This window comes from Nilaparvata lugens, chromosome 4, assembly GCF_014356525.2.
Source record: "Nilaparvata lugens isolate BPH chromosome 4, ASM1435652v1, whole genome shotgun sequence".
Lineage (NCBI taxonomy): Eukaryota > Metazoa > Arthropoda > Insecta > Hemiptera > Delphacidae > Nilaparvata > Nilaparvata lugens.
The window spans coordinates 48,355,763-48,369,042 of NC_052507.1; positions in this window are offsets into that span (position 1 = coordinate 48,355,763).

Consider the following 13,280-nt stretch of genomic DNA (forward strand, 5'->3'; position numbering starts at 1 on the left):
GTCTCCGGGCCTTGCGGTGCTCGCTCCTCTTGTCCTGGATGCCGTCCTCTCGGTCTTCCATGGGGTCCTTGGTTTGCTGTGGGGTCGAATGATGCGGATGCGGATCTGATACGTTTTCAATTTGCTCTGTATCCACCAACTCCTTGATTATAGCATGATCCTGGTGGCTGTTGGTATTCTCGGCGGTGAGGGATCTTCGGTAGTGAACAGGATGCTGAGTAGGGATTGATGTTTGCAGGATTTTTTAATTGCATGTTTGGCGGCGGTTTTTGTGGTAGGCTGTCTTGTATGGCTTCTGTGTGTCTGGTGGTGGGTTATCTTGTGTTTCTTGTAACAAAGTCTCCGGTAAATCATTTATGAATGTGGTGTATGACGTTGAAATATCCTGCTTTTCTTGGTTTGTTTCATTTGAGCTTGTGCTTGTTATATTGGGGGTATCATATAGTCCTGGTTTATTAGCTGTAGTTTTCTGTATATCTGGTGGCGGGTCGTTGGGTGCTGGGTTCCGGGTTTTTTGTTGATTCAATCCTATTGCATGCGCTAGTGTATAATTTGTACTTACTTGTTGAGGTGGTGGTTTGTAATTTCTATTATAATTATTCTGAGTGTAATCATTATTTGTGTTGAATCGATCATGGCCATAATAATAATTTCTTTCATAGGTTTGCTGTGGATAATGATTTGTTTGACGATTCTGAAAACTTCTATTATTCCAGCTGTTATTATGATTATGATTATAGCGGCGTTTAAATTGAGGGGTAGATCGTGAGCAATCATATGGTACTGATTCATAGTTTTGGCTGGTATACTGATTACTTTTCGAGTTATGTTGATTTTGTGTATATCTCTGGTCTGAACGGTGGTTTGACATTGCCATCACAGACTGTATGCCATATAAATGATTTATCAGCTGCTTACAATCAGTAATGGGTTGTGTGGCGAGTGCCATTCTAACTTGATACGGTAGCTTCTTTAAAATAATACTTGCTAATGCCGATTCATTAATGGGCTCGCTCAATTGAGAATTTTTAAACTGTAGGGCAGTGACGAAAGTGGTACATGCACCGTCTAAGTTAGGGTTGAAATCGCATGATATGATGTCCGCTAGCACGTCCAACTGTTTACTTCTGCTCCAATACTGTTCCAGGAAGACAGCTACAAACTCATCCAATGATGTAAATTCATGGACTCTACTCCGAAAGAACATCAGGGGTTCGCCAATCAATAAACTAGTCAAACGAAGACGCCAAAAATTCCAAGAGGTGGGTGTTAATGATTGAACTAGTTTTATCTGATCTATAAATTCTTTAGGTTGGAGATAGCGGTCTGTATTGTCAAAACGGCCTAATTCATTGAAACTGTGTAGTGAATCAAACGTTGCTATGGGAATAGGCTCTATATTCTCGTGCGGAAATTGATGTATTTGACTTTCAAGTTGTACCAACTTCTCTTGGGCCTGTTTCCAATGACTAGAAGCTTCTGTTTCATTATCTACTACTTCGGCATTTAATTCAGATGAAAATAATTGCTGTTCTCCAACGGCTGTCTCCAATGAATTAAGTTGTACTTTGTTTTGATTTATATCATAATTTAGGTGAGCTATTTGTGTAGATTTACTATTCTGTTGTTTATTTAGGGAAATAAGTTGACTATTGTTCCTGTTTGTAGCTATTTCATGAATTTGTGAAGTGTTTTGTGCTGGTAGGTTATCTATTCTTTCCGCAGTCTCCTTACCCATTCTTACCGATGTATCCTTCAGTGATTCCCGCATTTCCCTCATTTCCGCCTTTAAGTTCTTCATTACTGTGGTCATTGTTTTTTCTAAACTATTAGAAAATGACTTGATCATCCCCTCTACTATAACCCTCCTTATTGCTTCTTGGGAGACATTTAACGGTTTATTACTGTTCACAGGATTCTTGGCGGTGATTGAAGATATCTGGGCGTTGGACTCCATCGCGCCCCCTTCAGCGCCGATCTCCGCTACTATCGCCGTCTGCAGTGTGTCTGCTACCTTACTTTGCGTGGACGAAGAGAAACTCATATTTTAAAAATGGATTAAGTGTCAAGTGTTTGTTAAAAAAGTGAAAGTTTTGGCCAACAAGGCATTAATAAGGACACAAATGAGGATAGGCCTATGGACATTACAAGCCAGGTAACCTATTTATTACTTAAGCTCTTATAATATAATAATACTATTCATTGATTCTGACTAGCAGTTTAGGCCCATAAAATATAATAGCTCTCTCTATAAAATATATTTTCTACAATAATAATATAAAATTTTTTTTTTAAAACATATAATTTCTCTTTATTTAAAGCTATTGATTCCCCAAAAAGTAATACAAATTTCCCTTCGCCAGTTTTCCTCACAACTCGTATAAGTTATCTATAATTTTCAATATGGTTATTGACCTAATTTCAAATAATTATTCAATGAGCTTGGCTCTCATCATCAGTCCCACGTTGGTACGACATGTCTTTGTGTCGTATCCGTGGCCTATCACGTTGGGCGACATGTCTTTGTGTCACGTTATTCTTTATATTTAAATAACGATTAGCCTCCTGCTTGGCATCAGTCGGTAAAGCATGAGATTTGATATAATTAGGTCGTGGTTTTCTAATAGTATTCAGTCTTAAAAAATCTTGATAGGCCTAGATATGGGCTTCTCCAATAAATCTTGTAATTCGATAAATAATAAATATATATATAAATGATACTTATACTATAGTGTTGAGGAATAAAAATAAATTGCACACCATGAAAGTTTCATACATATATTACACAAATAATGCAAAGATCAATCGAGGCAAAAAATATATATAGAGCGATAAAAAATATAATATAAAAAATAGAACAATAATTTTATATCAGCAAAATATCACAGGCTAAACTTTATATTCTAGATTTATGGCACGAATCATTACCATGTGCCTTTATCTTAAAATCATATGCATTCCTTTGCATGTAGCTGCGACATGCACTTGCTAATACTTGTCGACTTGGATAATTCAGTCAAAAATATGTGCTCTAAGATCAGCTTGATAAATTAGCCACTAATAATCCAAATATATATATATATTAAAATCTCTAGTATTTAGTAGATTTATTTGTATCGAATATATATTTTCATCTCAGGGTGCAAGATTCGGCACCTGACGGAATAGGTAGAGCCATTCATCTAGTGAATTAGAACTATGATAAATTATCGCAAATTGTATTGCAAAAAATTAAATATTGTATGCATACGTTTGATAGCCTAGATTTCGTACTTCTTTGATTAAATAGAAATTTCTAAAATATTGATCTATATATTTTTCTTTCAATTAAATACCTTTAATACTAATTTTACTTGCGCAAGTATTACTCTTATTAATTTCTCATTTATAATAACCCTTTCGGCGAGCTAGCTTTGATCATCAGATTAATTCGAAGCACTAGGGCGCCCATCACTAAATTCAAATTTAATCACTCACGTGTCGAAAATCTTCTTGTAAGCCGCCGATGTCGATCCAACTCCATGTGGTCCGGAATATGGTAGCCGGAATCGTCTCCTCCAGGGGTTATAAATTTAATTAAAATGAAAAATGACTTCTGCTTCACAATAGCATCACGAAGTCTTTTAAGAAATTTAATAATTTACTTTAAATTTAAATTTTTACAAAATTATTAATAAGGTACTTCGCTCTAAAATATTTGGGGTCCTCTTATGGTGGCATCTGGCTGGCGAGTGCTGGTTCTTCCTTCTCAAGTTTTACAGATCCTCTTTCCGACTTTCAAATTAGCATAAAATTAAATATCTTAGTCCTCCGCCATTAAGTTCAAATAGATCTTACAAAAAATACCAAAATATTGCTTAGATTATATGATTAATAATTTCTTTGCATTCGAGCCATATTGATAACATAGATTACACAAATTTTTACACAAAATCTAGTACATTTCTATAAATATATATAAATATTTTTGAATTGGCCTACAGTTGCCGCCTATTAACTGCCGTTTTACTATTGGTGCATGCAAATTTTATTCAGTATTCATGCGCCTGGTAACTCTTATTTCCTGAATACATTAAATTATTTTTATTTGGTTTTTTATTTATGCTCTTTGCATGCTAGTTAATATTCTATACATTAATATTAATTCCATGCTACCTAATAATTAGCCACGTGGACGGGTGTTTTTTCACATTGCACACCATCCGAATGCAATAAAGCTCTGCCAAGGGGTTTTGGTCAGATTCTACGTTCTTCGGTTTGATCGATCTCTAGGTCACCGATCCGTGAATACATCCATATAACCTCAATCTTCAAATATTTTATATAATAATCTATTTATGAGTAATAAACTTCCTTCAAATCCTTTTTAAGTTCTTGTACCATTTAGCCAGAACAAGCTGATGCTATCTAATCTTGTTTATTATCTGCTTGGCGATATTAGCCAATTACTTTATTTTTAGACCTATTACTATTTCTGTTAGGGCTTTTCATCTACCCAGATTTAAATATGTTACAATGTATATACTGTGAACGACGGTTTGCAGTTTTGTTGTTTGCAGTTTTGTTGTTTGCAGTTTTGTTGTTTGCAGTTTTGTTGTTTGCAGTTTGGAGTTTGAACTGGAATATATTAGAGATGTTAACTCTGAACATAGTCTCTCTTGACTGTTGATAACTTTGACAACAGTGATTGAAGCAGTTTTGGGCATATACGTGTTGCAGCATCCCGTAACTTTATCTATATTGTCGATGAACTGATAACACATTTCGGCAGAGTTACATGTCATTTATCAACAAATCTAACATTGATCCCATATGACACGTGATAACATAATCATTTCTCACTCTCTTTATCAAGATTCCTTGATAGAGGAAATAAATCGAATCAATCTTCTATGGTTCGACTCAACGTGATTTTTTTTCTCTCCATCTGTGTGCACCTACCTTTACAATCGGTTCTTGAATTCATAGTCTATTATCTTTGCTATGTGAGATTCAGCTGATAACTAACTGAACAGAAAATAGAATCATACGATTGATTGTACACTATAGTTACATTTACTTGTCACAAAATAATTCCTCGGAAATACCAGCAATGCTCCCCATTTAACCAAACCCTAGAGTTTCAAATAGAACTTTAATCAGCCTAATATGGAAGCTTTATTGATTCAAGAATGTTGATTATCAGTATGATTGATTAATAGTTATATGAGCTCCATTGATTCAAGAATAAATATTTAACCTTATGATTGATAATGAATATTAATAACATTTTTCTCATCATCGACATCCTACTTCTATTTCTCCTACTCATATTATCCTAATATCCAGAAATAATAATCATCAGTCCACATATCGTTGGGGACTACTAATCCGATTAGATGGCTGGAAACGTCTTTGCCAGCAGAAGTGCGCCCAGCGACCACTCCCAAAATAACGACGAAAAGTGCTTCTCTTTATAGGAAATTGTCAGAGATAAGAAAAGAGACATGGACCGGTAATGATCGGGTTGGTTGGCTGGAGACACGGCAGGATAGGTCAACAGTAGTCGGTTTTTAGGGTTTGGGGGGTTGTGTTTTGGGGGAGAGGGGTAAAGGATGTAAAGGCGTGAAGGGCTGGTCGGTCGCCTAGATCGGTTGTCAGGGAAGCCTAGTTTGTGTCCTAATAGGCTATTGTAGGCGTTAGCGTGCAAACCACATAGCTTGAGCTGTTCCACTCGGGCTTTTCCATACGGGGCTTTAATAAGGCAACTGGTATTGGAAGTGCACCCAGTGCTGGCTGGCTATCAGCTAAGATAATCTCCGCTCTGGATGGCAATGAAACCCCCCTACCGCACTCCCCCCTTCCCACGACTCCATCACATCCAAGCTGCTTGGCGTGCCTTGTCAGGTTACAAACCCTTCCCTTCAACCCTACCAGGACCATTCTGTCCAAGAATGATAGTACCTTAATCGATCCGTGATGTTTTGTTCTTTCCACCCTTCGCCAACCCCCAACGTTCCCCTCATCAAACCCCTTCACTTATTGGCCCTATCTACACACACACATACACACACACACACACACACACACACACACACACACACACACACACACACAGGAACACTAACACACGCTCTCACCCCAAATTACTTGATTGAATCCCCTGATTTCCTTTCCTTAATAAGAGCATACGTTGATGTTAGTCACCGGTGATCAATGAATATCACCTGAGGTCTTTGACTTCAAAAGGAATACGGATTAAATTGGATTAAATGGTCAGTTTATGTCTAATAGGGCTTCTACATGAACATGATAATGATAGGCTTCTTCGTGTGAATAAGCTGATGATGAGACATCAGAGATGGGAATGATTCATTTCTGTTCAATGAATCCAATTCATATAATTTATAAGGAATACTATCTATGGGACCAGGTTATTATCATATTTGTGATAATATTATTATAGTAATCTGATATAGAACATGTAGAATCATCAACGGATTATTGAATGGAATCTCTCCAAACGGTTGTAATTAATGTTATAGAATAATAAAAAAGGGCACTTTCAAATTTCCATTCTCGTTTTATTTACTTGTAAATTGGGAAAGAATTCACATTGAAATTTGAATTCGGAACACTTCATCCAACAAAACATGCTTGATTTATACACGTATTCGAATTGATCGCTCTTATCATGTCTTCAATAATTATTTGTATTTTGAGTCGACCAATCAGTGGTCAACCAGAGGCATTTTCACTGACCATTACTTACATAAGTTTTCCCAAATTTACTATTGCTATCTAGTCATAAGACTAATGAGCAGATTTTATCGAACCTAACCTACTAAATACTTACATAAATTGAACGAAAAAAGGAGAGAATAATAGAAGAAAGAGATAGAATGTGATATTCTTATCATTTTCACTCAGAGCCCTTTGTCTGAACTCCTAAACTACTTCTTCAATTCAAACGCCATTCAACCTCTATCTCAGTCTTTCATACAGTACTGACTACCCGATGTTTTAAGAGCCTTGAAGATGCATGATCAGTATTCAAGGTACAAGCTGCAATGAGTGTAACTACTGCAACTACAACCGTTGTACCACAATCGAATAAAAACCCTTCTTCCATTTAATTTACACTTGATTTCAGAAAAATGTGTTGCATTACTGTTCAAGTGAATGGAATGGATAGTGGAGAACGGCATCATAGTCAGCACGTTACAATAGCAAGATAGTAAGATTCATTCAACGCTTATTTGGATTGGTTATCATACATTTGATATTTTCCAGCAATCAGATGTCTTTAATTTTTCTCTGGAGGTGACCGCTAGCCCTACATAAGATTCGGACATAGACAAGTAGCGCCCAGCGGTCAAATGGGAGTGATACATGGCTCCCTTACAAAAGTACACTGTTCACGTAGTGACGTCAACACTGACAGTCCCATTATTTGTCCTGCTCTCACTGTTTCACTGCTCTCACTCTCTCACTGTCGAAGAGGTAACGGTATATATGCTTTTCGATAACCATCTGCTGTATAATAACCATTCCTCCCTATTCGCCTTATCCGTTCAACCTAGACCTCCAGCTAAATTATCAAGAAATAAGACCAGCAGGCTTGCTTCGCTCGCCTGCATTTTTTGAAAGATACTTTAAGGCTTGATTGAATCTGCGGTTGACAAAATTCTGCAGCATTCGGTTGCTTAATCTCCTTTTTTTATAAACAGGAATAAAAATGGAGTGGTAAAACATCATGATTAAGAAATCATGATAATTTTTGTAATGGAGTTTAGTTATTTCTGTAATTTTCTAAAAAAAGATGAAGGAGTGAGGCAATTTTTTTCCTTATTATGGAAATGAATGAAAAATGGAGTGATAAAATACCATGATGAGGAAGAATCATAATAATTTTTGTGATGGAGTCTAGTTCTTTCTGTAATTTTCTAAAAAAAAGAAAGGATGAGACAATTTTTTTGAACAACGAATTCAATCTTTATAATGGTTCAAATTCATATTTTTTTCACATTGTCTTAGTCATAAAGACAAATGGAATGAAAAATTAAAACATTAGAATGAATTATTGAGACAATATGTTGCTTCAACCTTTTTGACAGTAATCATTCATTGAAGATTATTCTTAATGAATGATTGATTGTAAAATCATGGTTCTAGCCTAATCTTCTATTAACAATACGAATGAAATCTGAAATGTGTATCTCAATAAGTAGGCTAATAGGTTGTCATAATACAACGAATTGTAGTGTTTTGCTTGGAGCGTCCTTAGGATACTGTAGTGAATTCGAATTTCGCTCCTTCAGTCGGGGAACATAATGTCGGCTGCTAGTGAGAGCGAAATGGCATCACTGGCGATGACGTCACGGACGTTCACTTTGTTACGTTCAATCTGTGAGTGCCCAAACACATTCTGACCGCTGGGCGCAAGTTGCAGATTCCCTAAGATTCAGACTAGTGTGTGAGTGAACAGATGTTTGAGGCAGCACTACAAAGTGAGTCTGAACCACCGAGAAATGATTTAAAAGGTCATAAATGCTGGTGAAGCATACTAGAATTAGAAGTACTGTATGATGTTGACGGATACAAACAAATATTATAAATATTGAATATTGAAAATATAGTTGTCAGTAACATTGTCTGTGAATAAAATCCATAAACTGATGGATGAGGAAGATACTTGTACCGATTACAATTGAACTGCAATTGAAGTTTTATCCTTCTGAATGAATGAAACTTCCGTTGCTACATTTATGATCTGCTAATTATCAAATTATCAAATTAACTGATTATCAATTATAATTATTATTATCATCTGCTATTGATTGAATTCCAATACCTGTTACTCACCCAAATCTCAAAGTGAACATCAATCGACCGAATTCTCGCCTGCAACTGTATTCGAAAGACAAACTAGAAGAGTTTGAAATTGAATTTCGACCGATAAGAAAGATATGAAGCAGAAAGTCGTTGTTGAAAAGTGGCCCGCCAGTCAATTCAGGGCCCCGTAATGGTTTCTGTCGAACGCCAAGATTTATGACACCGCGCGTCATGACGTTCAAGACAAAGCTTTTGAGAAATGAATGTTCATGGTTTTAACAGTATGAATTTCGATCGCTGCTATTTTTCAGTGGCGCCTACTTCTGTCAATCATCTGTCGAACTTATGTAGCAACTAAAGATTGGAATTCAGCATTGAAGATTTCTTATTTTTTACACCAATAATAAATAATGTTTGAAATGAGAGGACATTACTTTGATCAAAATAGAATATTGGACTGAACATTTCAAAATTGCACTACGTAGAAGAACTGAAGAGAGACTTTTGGACTAAAGTGAAAATTGATGAGAATCTAAGAATATTAATGAATATATGTAATCTGAATCATGGTTACTTCAAGTTTTTATCCAATTCAAAATGATTGGTTTTATTGCAGGTGAAAGCGGAATTAGTTATGTTATAGACTAGAGCCCCTGGGTTGAAGAAATCGCTCATGAACTGTTGTATTGATCTCAGAGATCCGCATCTTGTAATTATACAGAGTTGGTGAGAATTAATATGGGAACTGCTGAATATATATTTAACAAGTATGATATTACAGTAGTAAGTTCCATGGGAATCCTATTGCAATTGAAAAAAAACTCTCTGTCGCTTAAAAAATTTTGTCCGCCATCATGGATCCGTCATATGGATCCAACTTTATTTCAAATCCAGCTCCATTTTGAACTCAACTTTATTTTTTTCAAATAGGAAGGTGATGATGTGACAGGCAGATTGACGTTAACTGAAGCGAGTTAATAAATATCTTCTAAATAAATTTTGTGTATTATTCAGCTGAAATCATGTATCGCCGCAAAAAGGCTGTCTTACAATCTGTGTAACAACTGCAAAATAATAGCAAAAGCTTCTCTAGAAGAATGAAAGAATTACAGAAATAGCATGAAAATGATTCCAGCTGACTGATAGATGATAAATCAAAACAAAATTTCTTCTCATGCACTTTCAATGCCATTTTTATATCCTGAAAAAGGACGAAGGAGTAAGTCAATCTTGTTGTCCAACGAACTTGACCTGTAGAAAGGTAAAGAGAATCCGTGTTCAAAATTTGGAGGTGATTAATCAATCATCTCTAAAGTTCTTGTCGAACATACAAACAGACCGGAAACAGCTTTGGCCTTCAATAAGTCAAAAATGAGAAATTCGTTAACGCTCGTTCAATATTATCAATTGAACAGACAATAATTGAATAATTATTCGTAATTTGAAAATAATCTTCAAGAATTATTGTAATGGAAGTAACGAATATAGCTCGAAGAGAACCTTGATTGAAATATACGATGCAGAGGAGAATCTATTATTATCATTAGAAAATTGCAAAGCTATTGGATAAACGGACAAGCTTTCACTCCACCACCTCAACAGCTTTTAGAGCAAGTTATACAATATCATCATACTCTCATAACAATTGTATATTAGTACAATAGATACTTATGATTAACTGATATAGTTTTATTCAGATTAGCAAATAGATGAATACGAAGAGTCGACAGTAAGCATGAAGGTGGTGAACTGGATACTGTTGACTTCCACTTGAAGAGGATTGGGGCAGACGTTTACTGACTTCATAGAGGACTTTTGGTTGGTAGTGAAGGAGAAGAAGAGTCTGGCTGGATCTGGGATGAGCCTCTGTCTTCATTAAGTCGCGCTGCCACGCCATGATGTCCGCGCTGAGGAGATCAGTCTGTTTTGCTGCGTTGGCAGATAAATAACAGCGTCCAAACGAGTGCCGCCCTGTGTTGTACCGCCTTGATTGTCTCTCATAAATTTCCACTAAGGCGATCCGCTAATTCGGGACATTTCTCAGCAGGCTTCTTAACGGCTGGGATTAGTTTGTTATCTTCCATCCAGAGTCCGCCTAGTTTGAATGCTGATACAATAGTTGAACTTCTGTATTCATTTGTATCTAATGGAAGCAAAAATTGGTATTTTGATATAGTTCCGGAAGGATATGAGGGTTCTGTGCTTGAAAATCGAGGGCTCTTTTCGGTAAAATTCTTTGCTGATGTTGTCACGTGGTAATTTAAAACCACCAAATATTTTAAAATGAACCAATGAAATGTAATAGAACTATAAAATTGGAAAGAAGGTAAGACCTACTCAAAGGATAGATCAACTTAAATCAAGTATCATTAGCGATTAGGAGTAATAGCGTTATCAAAAACGATAGGAAAACATGTATAATTGTGATTTAATAATCATGAGAACCCATTGGTAAGATCAAAAAAATTTATAAAGCGGCATACTTATTATTGGCGGATTATAAAAAAATAAAATGCATGAACATTGAGGTTAGAATTATTTGTTTACATTTTGAAAAGAATTAGTCGATCTTGGATAAATCGATAATTATTAGAATCAATACTGAACGAATCAGCTGATTATTCAATCAACCCAAATAACAGGTTGAATTATATAAAATTTACTCATAAAGGATATATTATGTATACTAAAGGAAGTCGATGTGTAGAAATACGAACACCCATTATATCTGTATAAATATTTATTATAATCTAAAAAAGCATGATAAATCAAGAGTATACAAAACTCATATAAAAACTAAATGTATTAACATCGCATGTTAGGATTTATTTATGAAATCAATTTAAGATAAACACTCTATACATTTGTATAAAAACTCTTTTTTATTTATTTTTTTCTATTATAAAGCCGAGGAAGCCCTGATTCCCAAGGCAACCAATTGTATTGAGTTTATTAAATTGAAGGCCAATCAGAGAGTAGCTTACAGAATTATTCGTGGAAGAGACAAATTTTTCTGAAAACCTCCTTCTTCTGGCTTAAGATCCCGACCAGAGAGGATGCACATGGAGTTTAGGGTTCTTTCTTCTTTTTAAAATTTTAAAACTATTAAGCCAAACCCTTTTTTAATGTAAAGTATTTGTATTAAATGTCAATTATCTGTGAACTCAGTGCTGTCAAAGAGTTCGTAATTTGTAAAGATTCCCATAAAAATATCTTTAATTCGAAAGAAACTTATAAAAAATCTGGATCACGCGTTAGCCCAGCAGTGACGAAAAGGAGCCTACCTAATTAATTATTGGAAATAATTAATTCAATCCACGAGACCATCTAGAACTTCAGTTCAGTGAGTGATAAGTCAAACGAGCTCGTTTTTTCTACGTTCAGTGGGGTAATTAATAAAAAAGCGCTATTCAAATTAACTTGAATTAAATAAAAAGTCACCACGTGTTGAATAATATCACATAGTTCATAAGAACATTTTATAAATTTATTTAATATATGTAGGAAGCTTACTTCCATGCACAGCCCGAATTCATATAAATCCCTGAGATCTCATGTTTGAATATTGATTTATTAATTATAATTTTGTTAATTGACCAAAGTATATCATATCAAACTTATAGACCGAACAGGTTTTTGTTTGCAGAATTTTGTATTGATTGGAAGTATAAGTATCAGTATTAAATATAATATATTTATGAATTTGAAACTCACTATTGTGAATATTAGCAAAGCCTGTGATAATTATTCAGATTTTAGAAATAGATTATTTAAGTGAATTATAGATATATCGAATATTTTATGCACATCTTTTCTATGGGAATATATTTTGTGTTTTATGTCAGCATACATACTCATAGAATTTTTTATTATATCCTAACTCATCTCGTGATATACAGTTTGAACTGTTTTAATACCAACAAATATTTAGCAGCACTTAAAGTTATTGAATCAAGTGATAATAATCTTATTCAGAGCACTCAATATTTATCATCCTTTGATGATATTCATCTCATCTACCAGAACAAGTATATTAAGAAATTATATTAATAAGGTTCCAGTTATATCATATAAGGATCCAGAGAGCTTCAAGAACTGGCGTTGTAAGTTCTAAGGAATTTTGGAAGAGTATATTGGTGAATACTTGTATTCACGACGAGCGTTTTAAGAATCAACTAGAAACAACTATAGTTGGTCCTTATTATTCTCTAGTGGTACATGGTTACTGATAATCAGTCATCAAATATTCTTTTACTTTCCTTATTGGTATTCTTCAAGAACTTCATAGAAGCAGCGGTAAGAATTATCAATCACCGGTCACTGAACCTTATGGTGATTATTTGTATTTATAAAATTCATGTTTCTACCACTGAGCTAGAGCTGAGGTTTGAACCCAGTAATTTTGCGAGCCGGACGGCCTTAATTTTTTGTGAATTTATTCGCAAAAGAGGGAATTTAGAGACTGC